At 38.7% G+C, this 17,642-nt stretch overlaps 1 long non-coding RNA gene across 10 annotated transcripts in view; it reads right to left on the bottom strand.

The window, feature by feature from the left end:
- LOC128101831 (uncharacterized) overlaps nucleotides 1-17,074 on the bottom strand; it is a 246,304-nt gene extending 229,230 nt beyond the window's left edge. For all 10 annotated transcript variants that reach the window (XR_008215208.1, XR_008215205.1, XR_008215202.1 and 7 more), the window contains exon 1: nucleotides 16,689-17,074. This is a non-coding gene — a long non-coding RNA (uncharacterized LOC128101831). The remainder of the gene's footprint in view (nucleotides 1-16,688) is intronic.
- Between the last annotated feature and the right edge of the window lie 568 nt (nucleotides 17,075-17,642).

Raw genomic sequence — 17,642 nt, 5'->3', positions numbered from 1 at the left:
ACTACATGAAACATATCACAGTGTACACTAAGAAGAAAAATCAGAACAGGAATCTAATATACCTTATTAACAACCACATTTAAAAGTCACATGTTGCACACATGGAAAATATCTAGTATCTTATGAATATTTCTTTGTTACAACAACAACACCGAACGCTATAGACAGAAACATTTGTGAAACGTTCCATATGACCCAAGGTCATTGTTAAACGTTAGTGTTTTTGGAGGCACTAAAGCCTTAAAGACTAATTTTAAGCATATCCAGGATGTGGTAGTTTTGGATGAAAGGACACATTATAGTGCTTATAATACCATCTTCAGAAGTTATTGAACCAATATGGAAGATAGTCATTTTACTGAATCTCCACTGAGCACTTTAACCTCAGGAAAAAAATTAAGGATTTATTTGTGTATATATTTTATTTGTGTGTGTGTGTGTGTGTGTGTGTGTGTGTGTGTGTATGTGTGTGTGCGCGCGTGCACACACACACACACACACACACACACACACACACACACACACACATACACAAGTGAGTTATGTGCATCATGCAGGACAGAAGAGTGTTAGAGCCTCTGAATATGAAATCATGGTTGGTTGTGATGTGCCAATGCAGGCACTGAGAACCAAACCTGAATGCTCCACAAGATCAATAAATGCTCTTGACTTCTGAACTATCTATTCAGTTCTCAGATAATAATAAATAAAATAATGATGATGACAATGATGATGATAAGAGCATTAATAATATCATAGAATACTATTCTGTGCGGATGTTTATAGTATAACATCATTTCTTCTGAGAAAAAAAGTCCACATAATAAATTCCAAATCAAATCAATGAGTGGAGGCATCTAGAGTTGTTTTCATGGTTTCAAAAACTTCTCATTGTAGCCTCCATAGCTTTAGGCATTACTGACCAAAATCCCTATTTCTAAGATTTCTTTCAATCATTTTCTGGTATTAAACATTAAAAGTTATCTAAAGGATGATTGAAAATGTGCACGCATATGCCTGTAGGTAGTATGCAAATAACAAGGATGCACCTACAGATTTGGGGAATTGTGAAGAGTCCTGGGACCAATTATCTATGAGCACCAGGAGATGATTGTTTGCCCTGGGCACTGACTTCTCTAAGAGCTGAACCAAATACATGTAAGTCTACTACTCACCTGTGGTGTACATTCTAGCTGTAGATATGTCTAGGGAGTACCATGAGATATGTTTCCAAAAGTTTAAATGAATAAATAAATAAGTGAAGAATCAAAGATCTCAACATAAATCCAGATACATTGAACTTGATAGAAGAGAAAGTGGGAAATAGCTTTGAATGCATTGGCACAGGAGACAACTTCCTGAGTAGAACACCAATAATGCAGACACTAAGATCAACAATTAATAAATGGGACCTCATGAGACTGAAAAGTTTCTGTAAGGCAAAGGACACTGACAATAGAACAAAACAGCAGCCTACAGAGGGGGAAAAGATCTTCACCAACCCCACATCTGATGGAAGGCTGATTTCCAAAATGCATGAAGAACTCAAGAACCTAGACAACAAACTAAATAACCCAATTAAAAAATGGAATGCAGGTGGAGCTCCAGGAGTCCAATTGGCGAGAAAGAGGGGGGTTTGTATGAGCGAGACTTGTTGAGACCAAGACTGGAAAAAGCACAGGGACAAATAGCCAAACGAATGGAAACACATGAACTATGAACCAATGGCTGAGGGGCCCCCACTGGATCAGGCCCTCTGAATGGGTGAGACAGTTGATTGGCTTGATCTGTTTGGGAGGCATCCAGGCAGTGGGACTGGGACCTGTCCTCAGTGCATGTGCTGGCTGTTTGGAACCTGGGGCTTATACAGGGACACTTGGCTCAGCCTGGGAGGAGGGGACTCGACCTGCCTGGACTGAATCTACCAAGTTGAACTCAATCCTCAGGGTATTCTTTGCCATGGAGGAGATGGGAATGGGGGGTAGCCTGGGGGGAGGCGGGAGCGGGGAGAACAAGGGAATCCGTGGCTGATAGGTAAAATTAAATTATAAAATAAAATTTAAAAAAAAAAGAAAAAAATGGAATACAGATCTAAACAGCAAATTCTCAATAGAAGAATCTCAAATGGCCAAGAATCACCTAAAGACTTGTTCAACATTCTTAGCCATCAGGGAAATGTAAGTCAAAATAACCCTAAGATTCCATTTTACACCTGTCAGAATGACTAAGGTAAAAACCACAATAGACATCTCATGTTGATGAGGATGTAGAGCAAGGGCAATACTCCTCCATTGCTGTAGAAGTGCAAACTTGTACAGCCACTTTGGAAATCAATATGAAAATCAATTCTCAGAAAATTTGAAATCAATCCACCACAAGACCCAAATATACCACTCTTGGGCATATACGCAAAGGATATGCAATCATACCACACAGATAGTTGCTCAACTATGTTCATAGTAGTTTTATTCATAATAGCCAGGAAATGGAAACAACCTAGATGTCCCTCAACCAAAAAATGGATTTAAAAAAATGTGATACATTTACATGATGGAGTATTGCTGTAGAACAATCTTTTTGTACACTGTGAATATGTATTACTCTCATTGGTTAATAAAGAGCTGACTGGCCAATAGCTAGGCAGGAGAAGGTTAGGTGGGACTTGTGGACAAAAGGAGAGTATGGGGTAGAAGAGGGTGGAGTAGTCATGAGATGACTCAGAGAGAAGCAAGTTGAACATGCTGTGCTGAAAAAAGGTACCACGATGTGGTAGAGCATAGATAAGAAATATGGGTTAATTTATGTTGCTAGAGCTAGTTAGTACCAAGCCTTAGCTATAGGCCGAACATTAAGTCTCTATGCGGTTATTTGGGAGCTGCCAGTGATCCAGACAGAAAACTCCTCCTACAGATTATTACTCAGCTGTTAAAAACAATGACATCATGAAAACTGAAAGTAAATAGATGGAACTAGAAAAAAATGATCCTGAGTGACATAACTCAGACTCAGAAATACAAGCATGGTATGTCCTCACAAGTGGATATTAACTATAAAATAATGAATAACTATCTGCACCTACAGACCCAGACAGACTAGGTTCAAGGAACAAGGAAGGTTCAATGGGGGACAGCTGGATCTCCCTGGGAAGGGAAAACAGAATAGACTTTGTGAGTGGGCTGTGGGTCGATGGGGATGGGAACTTGAGTGATCAGATTTGGAGGGTCCCAAAGGGAAGAGTACTGAAAGAGATTACTGGAGGGGGTGTGCATTTCAGAGTCAGGTAAAAACCTGGTGCAAGGGAATCTCCCTGAATCTACAAGGATGATCCCAGCTAAAGCTCCCAGCAGTTGTATATATTAATCTGAACTGGCCATCTCCTGTGACCAGGTAAGACTTCAAGTGAAGGGAGTGGGACACCAACCCATCCACATAACCTTTGACCTACAGTCTGTCCTGCCTATGGGATGTGCTGAAGTAAGGGTGGTCTAGCAATTGGCCAACCAATGACTGTCTAATCTAAATCTCATGCCAGGAGAGTAATCCCACCCTTGACACTGCCTCAAGGACCAGGACCCACAGGCTGGATGATGCAGAGACCGGGATAAAGCCAAACACAACCAGAGTTGGGGGAACATGTTAATGTAATGATCAATGATCCCTAACAATATTCTGCTACACTCATAGATTGGTGCCTTAGTCCAATTGTCATCAGACAGGCTTCCTCCAGCAACTGATGGAAACAGATGCAGACCCACAGCCAAACATTAGGCAGAGCTTGGGGAATCCTGCAGAAGAGGGAGAAAAAGGATTGTAGGAGCCAGCAGAGTCAAGGACAAAACAATAAAACCCACAGAATCAACTAACCTGGCCTCATAGGAGCTCACAGAGACTAAACCGACAACTAGGGAGCTGGCACGGTATTAACTTAGGCACTCTGCATATATGTTACAGTTGTGTAGCTTGATCCTCTTGTGGAACTCCTAATAGTGGGAGCAGATGCTGTTTCTGACTCTCTTACCGGCTCTTGGGAACCTATTCATTACACTGGATTGCCTTGCCCAGCCTTAATACATGGGAAGGTGCTTAGTCTTGCTGCAACTAGAAATGCCACGTTTTGTGGATATCCATGGAAGATCTGCCCTTTCCTAAACAGAAGTAAGGAGTCGATTGGGATGGGAACAGAGGGGAGACTGGAGGAGAGGATGAAAGGGAAACTGTGGCCACGATGTAAAATAAGTAAATTAATTAAAAAACATGAAAACAAAAAATGAATAAGTTAATTTTGACTAATGGTAAGTTCTAAGATGTAAGGAAGATTGAATATTATGAGTGGGAGTACAGGAAAGGGTTAAATTGAACTGGTTGCTGGAGAAACACTTCATTGAAGAGATCCTGTCCGTCATAGACCGGAAAAAGTTAGAGAAAGTATGGGCTGATCGTCTCACATAGGCATGAGTTTAAACTGTTGTGTGAATATTGAAAGATGACAGCAGAGGCAGGCTGGACCACATGAGCTTTGCATGATGTGATAAAGGCTGTGGATTTTCGGCTGGGACTGTTACCAAATGGGATGAAATAATTTTATTTATATTTTAGGTGATCATTCTGGCTACTAGTAGAGCGAAAATGTAGTGCGTATGGAAGCAGGGCTTATAATCTTGAAGCTTTTGCAGTTGTCTAGACAAGGCTGGTTAGATATTTAGGACAGCAACTTAAATAAGGGGGCAGAAGAGAGGAGGAGCTTTACACGACACGTTTGAGGTGCCAAGGGTATGCTCTTTACTCATTGTTCTATTTTATAGGCATGTGATTTCAGACCACCATCCCACTTAGCAGAGGAGAACCAAAACATAACACTACACTCTAGAACTCATTGCACCACAGCTGGCAGAGCCAGAATCCTGGTCAAGATCTGCCTATGACCTGCGATGTTGACAGTATACAAGTGTCAGTAGCTAGCTACCAAAGACTGTGCAATAGAGACTCATTAAAAATCAAGTGTCGCCGGGCGGTGGTGGCGCACGCCTTTAATCCCAGCACTCGGGAGGCAGAGCCAGGAGGATCTCTGTGAGTTCGAGGCCAGCCTGGGCTACCAAGTGAGTTTCAGGAAAGGTGCAAAGCTGCACGGAGAAACCCTGTCTCGAAAAACCAAAAAAAAAAAAAAAAAAAAAAAATCAAGTGTCTTTGTAAGCATAGTCTTATTTTAGCTAATACAATTGACTAATCTTTAAATATTAAAGAGTAATACTAGAAAATAGAACATTCGAATCTGCTTTGAGGAATAAGGACAGAATCTCCTATATTCTCAAAATATATCATATATCATATATATATATATATATATATATATATATATATATATATTTTAGTCAAATGGGAAAATGAAATAAAAAACCTTTACTCTTTCATTAATCATTATGTAAAGAAAGATTCAGTTTATTTTGAGGGAACTAAAAATGTATAAAAATAGGGGGGAAATTACCTCACAACAAAATGTGTATGTACTATTAGCTCTTGTGTTTTTATTTATGTGTAGCTAGAAGTTCATGCCCCTATAGGAACAGGCTTATAAAAATGCCTGAAAGAGTTTCAGTTAGAAGACACTGTCAAAACATGGAGCCCATCCCGTCTTCTGTGCAGGAGTTGTCAGAAAGCCCTCAAATGTTCTGTGGCTGAAGATGAATCAGCAAGGCTCAGCCAATTGTCTGAGTAAATTCACATTTGGAAATGATCTCACTCACTTCAGTTCAATCTACCAACTGGGGAATGGAGAAGAGATGCTACAGTTACAAGAGCCAGCAACCACCCCTTCCTATTTGACTTTCCATGGGAGACAGGGCTTGTTCTTCATAAGGAAGGCGCCCCTTTGCCAGTTCCAGGGGAAAGTGTTGAATGCCTTACTATCTTTCCCTGAAGGTCAGTTAGGTCAAACATGCTTGCACTGAGACACTTCTACACTGTCCTGTGATCGCTCTATTATTACTCATACTTCAAGATTCTCTGCAAGTCATGCCAGGAACAAAAAGGAAGCATCCTTTTAGAGTGTTCTTTATCTCATTACATTTCCTTGGGAAGTTGGTTTGAGTGTTAAGTTTTAACTATGCTAAAAGCTGATCTGCAGACCTTGGAAAATTCCCTTGCTGCCTGAAGGGGAAAATGATTTAAATTGTGTGCCTCACATTCATCACAAGCATGTTTGTTTAAAGGATTAAAATGGAAGAAGATTACATTTAAAAAAATTAGAATTTGAGAGGATTAAAATATATTTAAGTTCAGTCTCACTTTTTTTTCTTTTTTCATGATTACACACATTTACAGACAGGAAATATATTCGAAGTTATATGAGAAGATATTTAATGGCAAATGCAGAATTATTTTAAAATCAGAATGTGTACTCCCATAGCACATTACCTCCTTCCATAATTTCTTGATAAATAATAAATATCAGCCCAAACACTAGCAATCAATATGTACTAAGTAAAAATGTCAAGTCATATAATTAGACATTTCAAGGACATGGTGTAAACACCTACTAAGACTAAATTCTCATAATTTTCTTGGAACAGTGACATTGCTTAGTTCTTAAATATCATATATAAATCATTTCTTTAATGAACTTTGTCTTTTAACCTTCACTTAAAATACAAACAAGTGTATTCTGTCATTGAAGATGCCAAATAAGATACATCAACAGAAATTAATAGGCAATAGAACCTGATGAATTCTCCTGGAGAATATTTTCATGATGGAAACTTGGCAGCTGTCCTTGTGATTAATCATAACAATGCACAAACCCTTAGCTCTGCATAAACTGTCCTATTCCTTCTTTTTTAGAATATTCCTTTCCTCCAAAGAAGATTAACTTCATCCTTTTGTGTAATATCTCCACCTCCATTTCTCTGTCCAAATTTCATTTTCCCAAGATCCCTTCGACCACCAAAGGATGAAGCAATCCTATTCTTTTTTAAAGTTCAATTATTTTGTTCTTCTAGTCCTGTCTTGAATGTACAATGTTGATATTATCCATGCTTTATGTAAACTACCAAGGGCCCAAGTATTCCAAAAATGATTGAATCATAGGCTTCTAGAAGACAAAAGAGGCTGTGGAAGTACATCAGACATGTATGTCAGTTAAGATCATCAGAAGCAAAGATACTTGGAAATACAACCACTGGATTATTAAAATGTATAATAAAAGTGGTATTCTTCAGTGAATAAGAAACACTCAAATTTTCTAACTTTCATGGAACAGATAAGTGAAAATAGAAAAGGGTTAATCACATAATTTGAACAATATCTTCAATGCACTTGAATCTGATGATTTACCTGGTTAGATACAGACTTCTTTTGGACCACTGGAGATGAAAATTCCCATGTTTGTATGAGGGCATCAAGAGGGGTAGAACACTATCAGATGTCTGTGACATTCCCATTGAATAAATTTCCCCACTAAGTTTACAATGTCCATGCCAGAGAGGCATTTCTGTTCCCACAATCTTGCAAAGTTTGCTTTCATACTGAGTAAATAAGAATACAGACAAAATATAGGCAAGCTGTAGTATTTCCTGAGTAATAGTTTTCCATTCTTTCTTCTATAAAATAAGTGTATATTAAGCAATTATGGGGGTAGAGGGGTGACTCAGTGATTAAGAGCACTGACTGCTTTTCCAGAGGACCCAAATTCTATCTCCAGTACCCACATGGCACCTCACAACTGTCTGTAACTCCAGACCCAGGGAATCCATCACCTGTTTCTGATCTCCAAGGGCACTGCATGCATGTGGTGCACACACATAAACACACAGGCAAAACACCCATGCACACCAAAAATAACTGTAAACCATAAAATAAAGTCATCTGTTTAAAAAGAAGCTACAGGGTTGATGGACACCACAGTCAATAAGACACTTGTTTCACATAAAGATGTGAGTTCAAGTCCCAGAACCTACACAACCAAAGATAGGCATGGTGGTATATGTTTATAAATCTGGTGCTTGGAAAGTGGACACAGGCAGATATCTGGGGTTCTACTGACCAGTCAGATTAACATGCTTGGTGAGCTACAGACCAGTGAAATTTGACATCTCAGGAAATAAGACTGAAGACACCTGAAGGACATCCAAGGTTGATTTCTGGCCTCCACACACATACACATTCATGTACATACACCCATACCCACATGTATATCCTCACTTATGCAAACACATGTACACATACACAACTACATAGCTTAATGTTTTTGAACACTCATGAACACAATATTTTAATATTATTTATTATATAAAACATAATTATAGGGCTCAACGATTATACATTAATCCACTGTTGTCTTACATTTAAAGATTGACTTACATCACTTAAGGGAGATTAAATATTTTAATGTGTTTTCAAAATATATTGTCTTTAAAAGCATTCGTAAAAGACAATTTTTATCTTTTTTCATTGTTTTCCATGTTAGACACATTGGACAATAACAAAACCAGAGTTTCTTCAGTCTCTGGGTGCTATTATTGGTTGATACGTAATGTACATTGCCACTGAAATTAGAGGCGATTTTATCATACATATTAAGTATGCTGACAGAATAGTTCCTTGTTGGTGCAAAATTGCTCACATTTGGAATCTTATTGCCAGTCTTGCAGAAAGAGAAATGCTTTCAAATCTGAAGATATTTGCAGCTGTTCATCTAGTTGGAAAATCACTTCTAAGATTGCCGTACCCAAAATAAAAGGCATCTTGGGACTAATTGTTGTTCACAATAATGTCAGAGCATCTCTTTGCAAAAATCTCTTCATCACCATTTCATGAGTCTGACCCCACCACTGAAATTATGAACATCAATCAAAATTCCAAGTTGGGGGCTGAGCTCTCCCAGAGTCTGTGCAGTATTTTCTAGTAGAATTGAGTAATCTCTGCACTCATTTTCACCTCAGGTCCGTGAAACTCTGCAGCAGGTTAGTAGAATATGACAGCATGACAAGACTGAGAAAAACACAGAGTGCCATGAAATATGCCATCTGGAGATGTGGCCTACAGAGATATGGAAAAAGATGCCGTTTGATCTCATGGAGATAAGGGATCAAGTTAGTAAGGGCTTTACAAATGTCAGCCTGGTGGTGATAACACAGGTTTCTAAGAAGCAGATAAATGAGGGGTTTGTAAAGAATTAAAAACATTCAACCCGATACACATTGTGGCTAGCACTTCTTTGTCACTGCCCAATATTCTTACCATCTTTTCTTTTTCTCACTTATAAAAGGCCACAAAGATGAAAGAGGAGGCAGAAAGAGTATACGAACCAGAGTGGGTGGAGGACACCAAGGACACAAGTCCTTCTAAATCAATAGGATCAACGCACATATGACCTCACAGAGACTGAAGCACAGGGCCTACACAGGTCTGCACCAGGACCTCTGTGTATATATTATGGCTTCCGGCTTTGTATTTTTATGGCATTCCTGAGTGTGCAAGAGATTGGGCCCCTGTTTCTGTTCCTTCTCTTGGACACTTTTCTCTCTGTTGGCTTGTCTTGTCCAACTTCGATGGGATAGTTTTTTGTTTTTTTATCTCCCAATTTTCTCAGGGTCACCTTAAGATGCCAGCATCTCCCCACTCCAGACTATAGGAAATTATCTAGAGAATATGACACCCATATTCCCAAGAGGTGGGGTGGGTGGTTTTTGGTCTTCTGGTGGGTTATAGATGTTTGTCATAATTTGGGGGCATTGGTTACAAATTGTTACTGATCATGGTCAGAGAGAAAGCTAAACAAAGAGATTAGATTCAGGGATCTCTTTCTGAGAGGAAAGGGGGGTATATAGTATAGAAATGATGGGATAAAAGGGTGAATTGTTGAGTCTACTTTTGAACACCACAAGTCTCAATTATTTTACATTGGTATGGATTTATGTATATTGATACAAATTTAAGGTTATTTTTGTTATACTGTATATACGTTTCTACTCTTATTTAAGGTATTGTACTTATGCAGCTCATTTAAAAAGGTAATGCAAAGTTTAGTCCTTGAAAGCTATTTAGGATAATAAAGGAAGACGGGATAGTAGCTAGTCATCTATAACAATCAAACCTATAGTCGTATTATGCATGTTTTCAAGGTCACACAGACATATATTTTAGATAGATAAGTGATCTTCAACTACTTCAAAGACCTACAGACTATGGCATTTAAAATGTTTTAGTAACATAAGGCATTTCATGACAGTGAGGTACATTTGCTCATGGCAGCACCAATGTGCTTCAGAAAAGGATGATGGGCATTGAAAAAACTCCATATGGAATTTGTTTTCTTCATGGCAAAAGCTAGATATTTGGGCAAGAAACTATCCTTGCCTTGACTGCTGATAGTTTGCTGTCCAAACTGGACAAGCAGGACACAAAAGAAAGCAACTGCTGAAGTTTCCCAAGACAGCATGGGACAGTCCTTCAAAAATTTCTTCCTCACAGAAAAGTCTGTCAGATATTCTAGGCCTGTAGGCCAAAGATGGATGCCCCAATATTACAAAGGAACCTTGGGTTCTGTCCAAGCAGCCAGCTGTTTCTCTCATTTCTAAGGTTTTGGAAGTTGCTTGCACTGCACTTCCAGTTTACTCAGGTAATAGTATATCCTTCTCAGGTCTCTGATGAAGATGAGGTAGTCACAGTTTTCCTTGTTACAAAATTCAGAAGATAAACTCACAAAAGAGGTATAAAATATATAAGGTTGAGAGACATAAAAGCTTAAATTGCTTATCTAAGAAAATGTTTTGAGGTCTAAAAAGATATTTTTAAGATAGTAATACAAGTTATGATAGAAAATGGTTTAGGTATAAAACTCCAAATTCATCAAGATAAGATAGCTAATAGAATATTATTTCCAAATATGCCAAATACAAATGGACTGGACATTATGAATGTAATTCTTACCTAATAATTGTTCTTATTGTTTATAGTTTTGTTATGTTAGTTAAAACCTTTCCTTGTTATTTAGGCAAGAGGAGGAAATGTTGCAGAATATTCCTTTACACTGTGTAAAGATGTGTCACTGTGATTGGTTTAATAAAAAGCTGAATGTCTAATAGCTAGGAAGGCGAGGTTAGGTGTGACTTCTGGGGGCAGAGAGGACTCCATAAGGAAAAAAGATGGGGTTGCCAGACAGACAGAGAGGAAGCAGGAGGCAGAGTACAGAGTAAAGGTAATCAAACCACATAAAAGAATGTAGATTAAAAGGCATGGGTTAATTTAAGTTATAGAACTAATTAGGAGCAAGCCTAAGCTAAGGCCCAGCTTTCACAATTAATAATAAATCTCTGTATCACGATTTGGGGGCTAGGGGTCCAAGAAAATCTGCTACAATCTATTTTTGAAGATAAGAAAACTATGAATGAATAAAAAATAAAGGGGCACAAAGGAAATGTTTCAGTCACTACATAGAAGATTTTCAAGATTTTTGTTATATCAAATACATTTAAATATTTTTTACAATCCAGCTATGTGTACAAAAGAAGCTTTAATTATTTATTTCAATGACGCTGGATTTTCATTTCTTTGATTCTACTCATAAAGATGTATTTGTTGGCCAAGTTTTACAGTGGACGAGGTATGTGGCCTTGGACAAACCTCTCAATGACTGCAGTTCTCCAAAGGAGACATTGGTGGGTGGGACTGGGAAAGAGATCAGACAAAAAATAAAATAAAAACAAAAAAGAAGCAAACCTGGGTCAGTCTAGACTACCCAGTTCAGGTGACACAGTCTTCAATAAGGTCTGCACCCCCAGGGAGTGCTGGTCTTCAGCAGAAGGGGCGTGACTGGTTTTCAGCTCCCAGTACTCACAGATGTCCACATCAAAATGTGAGGCTCACTGTTCAGTTCTGAACTTCTAAAGCTGGATTCAAAGTCCGATGTCTTAATTTTGAACTCTGACCAAAAAAAAAAGACTTCACAGAAGCGAGGTATAAGGCAAACAGAAGGTGGTAATATGAGATTTTGAAGACACATACACACTCTCTCCTTTTGCTTGTTTTAAAGAGTGATGAGGTAAAAGGGATTAAAATATACTTTATAATCATTCTATTGGTATTAAAATAATGAAATAATGAACTGAATGTGAGTGTTTGGAGGAACCAGAATAGTTTATAGAATTCAAGAACAAGGAATTAATTAAGAATGTTGTCATTCTGGGCAGTACACACCTTTCATCCCAGCACAGAGGCAGGTAGATCTCTGAGTTTGAGGCCAGCCTGGTCTACAGAGCAAGTTCCAGGACAGCCAGGACTATACAAAGAAAACCTCTCTCAAAAAAAAAAAAAATGGTGTCATAAAGTCTTAAAGTAAATTATTTCTGCAATTTATTGGGCATGTTTTTAAATGGACTGACAATACTAAGCTTCTCAAAAAGAAGAATAGGCCGGGCGGTGGTGGCGCACGCCTTTAATCCCAGCACTCGGGAGGCAGAGGCCGGCGGATCTCTGTGAGTTCGAGGCCAGCCTGGGCTACCAAGTGAGTCCCAGGAAAGGCGCAAAGCTACACAGAGAAACCCTGTCTCAAAAAACCCCAAAAAAAAAAAAAAAAAAAAAAAGAAGAATAGTTAATTCTTATATAAAATCTAACAAAACATAAAGAAGTCATATTGGATCTGCTACCACAATTATATCACATTCACATTTTTTAAGATTGGCTTTCACTTGTCACTATGTAGGCCAGGCTGATCTAGGACCAGCGCATCACCTGGGCTAGGCTTAACTCTAGATCCTCCTGCCTCGGTCTCCCAAGGCCTGATATTACAAGTATATGTTACAAGACCCACAAGTGCCTGCTATTCAGACTCTTTCTTCCTGTTGGGTTGCCATGTTCAACTGCGATAATAGTTTTTGTTTCATCTTATTATATTTTATTTTGTCATGTTTGGTTGTTATCTCTTAGAAGCATGTTCTTCTTTAATGAGATACAGAAAAGGGGTGGACTTGTAGGGTAAGAGAGGTAGAGAGGAACTGGGAAGAGCAGAGGGAGAGGAAACTCTGATCAGGACATCAGGTATGATAAAAGAATCTATTTCAATAAATGGAAAAAATTTAAAAAATACATTGCATCATAAAAATGAAACAAAAAGCAGGTATATGTTACAAAACTCACACACACTTATATATATATATACATGTATATATATATATGCATATACATATATATGGCACTGACTGTACCTGGATTTCAGTGAGGTAGAGGCTAGTGCAATATGCAATTGTTTTTGAAGAGGCTATTTCAAGATGATTGTAATTTTGCTTTGGAAGTCAACTATCTTCTCCATAAAAATTGGTTTTAAGACAAATTAATATACATCTTTTTTTTCCTCTAAAATTAGAAATCTTACATTCTTGTCTGGCTGCAACTCCTATAAAATATAAAGTAAGGTTCTTAAGTAAATGGCCCAGCTTATTCCAATGTCCCAGGATGCAGAATGACTTCTGGCGATTAGCAATATCATATAATTAAATGGATGGAAAATAGAAAGATGCCCATGAATCACCTAGGAGAAGCTCATGGTTCAAGTCTAGTTGATTTGAACAGGTAAATAGGGAAACTGGGAATAATCAACAATAGTAGTAGGACCATCTTTTCTAAATTAGTGAGGCTTAATTTTACTTATTACAGAGATCTTGAGAGTTAAGATCTCTCATGGTAAGTTTTCTTTTTAACAAAGAAGCCTTTGAACAACTGTATTTGAAGGTCTTAGTTATAAAATGAGATGCTTCAGGGCCAGAGCATCAACAGTTAAGAGCACATATTGCTCTTTCAGAGGATCCCAGTTCAAATAGAAGCGCTCACATTAGGGGACTGACAACTAAACGCCTATAACCCCAGCTCTAGGAAGTCTGACATCTTCAGGCCTCTGTCACCTGCAGGTCACCTGCACTCATATGGATGTCCACCCCCCACCATACACATATACACAATTAAAAATAAAATATTTTTTTTCAATGAGAAGTCTCTTTGTGCTTTTGGAATTTAAACAAGTTTGAACTGTCTAGCTATGCTAAATGTGTACAGTTTTACCAGCAATCAAAACCATAATGTAAATAGAATGCATAGGGGGGCGTGCTTGTTAACCTTGATTATCAGCTTGACAAGGTCACTACCATCACCAGGGAGACAGACAGCTAGGTGTGTGCTTGTCAGGGACTGGGCTAACTAAGACTGAAAGACCCATCCTAAATGTAGGTACTTCCATGGACTGGGGTCCTGTGCTGGATAAACAGGAGAAATGTAGCTGAGCAGGGACAGTTATCATGCTTCACTTCCTGACTTTAGACATCATGTGACCAGCTGCCTTAAGTTCAGGCTACCATATCTCCACCTTCTGACTGTAAACTGAAATTAACTCCTTAAGTCTCTTCTTGTCAGGTGCTTGGTCACAGCGAGGACAAAAGTAGCTAATATATGGACGAATACCACATTGGCCTTAAAAAACAGAGCCCAAGGTTTACTGGGATCTGGCAATGGCACAGCCAAAAAAACAGTTGTTCTGGACACTCCTGAAGAAGGCATTTTTCACAGTTAAGCACCATGAGATGTAAGTCAGTCTCAGGATGGTCCTCCGGAAATGTCCTTAGAATAACAATTGAACTGTTGGCACATAACACCTAGTGTTTCCCATTTCTTTTTATTTACATTTTAGTCAAGATGCCAGTGGTGAGGCAGCCATGCTGAGGCCATGAAGCAACAAGCAGGAGGATGAAAACTCAGAGTCCAGCTCCTTGGTACAGGATTGCTTAACATGTGCACATTTGAGTTTGACACCAAGCACCATAAAACCAAACCAAGAACAAATGGGAGGATGAAAGACGTGGGCTGAAGATGGTCCAGAGGAAGAAAACTGAGCTTAAGCCAGTAAGGATTAGGGGTTTGCTGGACTGACTCTGAAGTCCTCCCTCCAGACGATCACATCACTGTGGAAAACCAAAACACCTTTAATTAAGCTGGTGAATACCATGTTACATCTGATGTGGTGCCAAACTCGTACTGCTGCCATCTAATAGGAGAATCTTTCCTTGAAACACTGTAAGAATAGCTTCTAAGCAAGTATTACAAAAGCACTCATTCTCATGGGCAATTATTAAATTAACATATTAATGAATAATTTTATAGGCAATTTAAAATTATTCTCCAAAGAACTCCACCAAACCATAGTAGACACAGCTCCCTGTACGTTAGTACGTGGTGAACCCTATTCATCGCACTCTGTTCATTTGGCAAACATTTGAGGGCAGGTAAGCACTGTCCTAACAGAAGAGACACAAGTGTGAAAAACCATTCCTGACTACAAGAGACTTTAGTGTTCTTCAAAAGATGTAAGACAGAACTTTTTTAAACGATACACATTTTCCAAACCCTGGCTTCCTATGCTGTTTATTCCCTGGTAATCGATGCTTCAAAGCATGGGGAAGCCTATTACATAATCCACATCAACACAGTCTATATCACTTAATATTCAGAATACAACTTAAGACTTTGAGAATGTAGCTCAACATTATGCCAGTATGTTCTTATGATTCTGGAGTGCAGGGTGGGGGATCAGAAAATTGCTCATACCATCTACTACAGAACTTGTTTTCCCAAAATCTAGACTACCGAAAAACAGCATTTGTTTAGTGACATTATAGTCTGAGGAAAAAAAAATTAAATCTCTATAAATCCAGCCCATGTTCTAGTATGAAACAAACAAATAAACAAGCAATTGTTTACTGTATTATGAGAGCAAAATTCCAGGTGAATTTGAGGAAAACCATGTTCCATTCACCTCTTCGGCATCAGCTTCGACATGTCTAACTCCCTTTAAGAGCAGTTTCCTTACTCATTAAGTGACAGGAGGAATTAGATCACTGTGTTCTTTCCTAGACCCACATTCTCTCATTTCCTCACCCTGTCTCAATGTGGTAAATTAGAAGCAAAATCCTAGCTAAGAACAGAACCTTTTTAAGTATTTTATTTTTAAGTAGTGCATGGCTGCTTCTCTATTTCAGTTGCCTCAGAAACTATAGAGCTTAGTCTACAACCCACGTAAGACCATGATTTCACATATAATTAAATAATATGATGTCATGGTATGCTAATATGATATCATCATCCTCAGATTCAGGATGGAAGACTGGATTTACTCTTTGTGGATCTTAAGGATGTAACTTGTATTACATACACTTGAGATAATTGATTGATAATTAGGCAGTGCACATATTTTTTTTAATCTACTGTTTAAAATATTCCCTCAGGCTTCAAGGAGTCTAACAAAGACTACCCCCCTCCAAAAAAAAAAGATAAAATAAAACAAGAATTCCCTTGGTGCATTCATAGAGATTGCTTTCAAAGTCTAAAAATCATTCACTATATGCAAAGCTAATGAGAATATTAATAACCTGTTTTTCAGTGTAGACAGTAAAATTATGATATCTGATATTTATCTGCAAACCACATCGATGTGTACCTGTCCTCAGGTGAGCATCAGGGGTTAAAAATGCATTAAACAGTTTAACCCAGCACAGTCTCAATTTGATCTCAAAGAATAATTCTACCATCATTTTGCTTCCAAAAAAATGTGCTTAAAGTATGAGAACACTTTACAAACCCTTCAGTTATTACTTTGCAAAACAACCTACGCCCCCAACTCTCGTTTCATGACACCATATCCCCCTTTACTCACCACAATGAGTTAAAAGCAGACCAAGGCTCTCAGCAGCATCCTTTGCATTATGCACTGCCTCGCCGTCCTCTTCACTCCAGATGTGATGCTTCAGAAGTTCACAGAAGGCAATTCCTCCTCTCGGGTTTACTGCACACTCCAGGAGAGGTACCGTGTACTTGCTGGAAGATTTAGCTTTCATGCTTCTGGTCATTCTTCCCACCCACAAAATGAGACCTATTTCTGGGCTATTCATAACTCTCCTTCCAAAACATTTCAAAAGAGAAAAGCAATGCAGGGTTCATGATTTCCATGCAAAATCCCAGCCTGCCCGCCTGCTCGCTGCTGCCAATACTTCTTATTCTTGCTGGTGATGACATCGTACAAGCTCCCTAGCACTGATGCTTTGTTATGTAAGTCTGTCTAGGTCAAGTGTAGGAGACTCACTACCGGCCTGTGGAAACTCATGGAACTGTTTCTTCAGATTAACACTTCAGGGGCTATGGAGGATGCAGGAAGCTGAGCTTTAACTACATACATCTTTTGGGGTAAATATTTTTTTTTGCATGATTCAGTGATTATTATTTTTTTATCCTTTGGTCCTGGCAGGTTCCTGTCAGCCAGACTGAGAGGTGCAGGTAGGCATTACTAAGAGGTTACAGTTAAGTCAGCATGCTTGAATAAGCATTGGAAGTCTTGCACTGATCCTGGCGTCAAGACACAAGTAAAAACATCATAAATTGAAATTTGCTAATCAAGCATATTTTCTTTGGTGTTGATTCGATGCTTAAACCGAATATGGTCTGTTTAATCTGAGGCATTGCAGGAGAGCATTGTTAGATATGGCTATGAGCTCGAAAAGATTTACTGCAGGTCTTGGCCGCCCTGTTGCCCTTGTCTCTAACTGTGAATTCGCTTGTCTTGGAAATGAGCTCTGTGGCGGCTGCACTTGTCTTCTGTCTCGCCTGTTTGTTA

Source organism: Peromyscus californicus, unplaced genomic scaffold (genome assembly GCF_007827085.1).
Source record: "Peromyscus californicus insignis strain IS unplaced genomic scaffold, ASM782708v3 Scaffold_7__1_contigs__length_154581171, whole genome shotgun sequence".
Lineage (NCBI taxonomy): Eukaryota > Metazoa > Chordata > Mammalia > Rodentia > Cricetidae > Peromyscus > Peromyscus californicus.
Note: the sequence above shows the minus strand (reverse complement) of the source record. Positions and strands in the feature narration are given on the sequence as shown.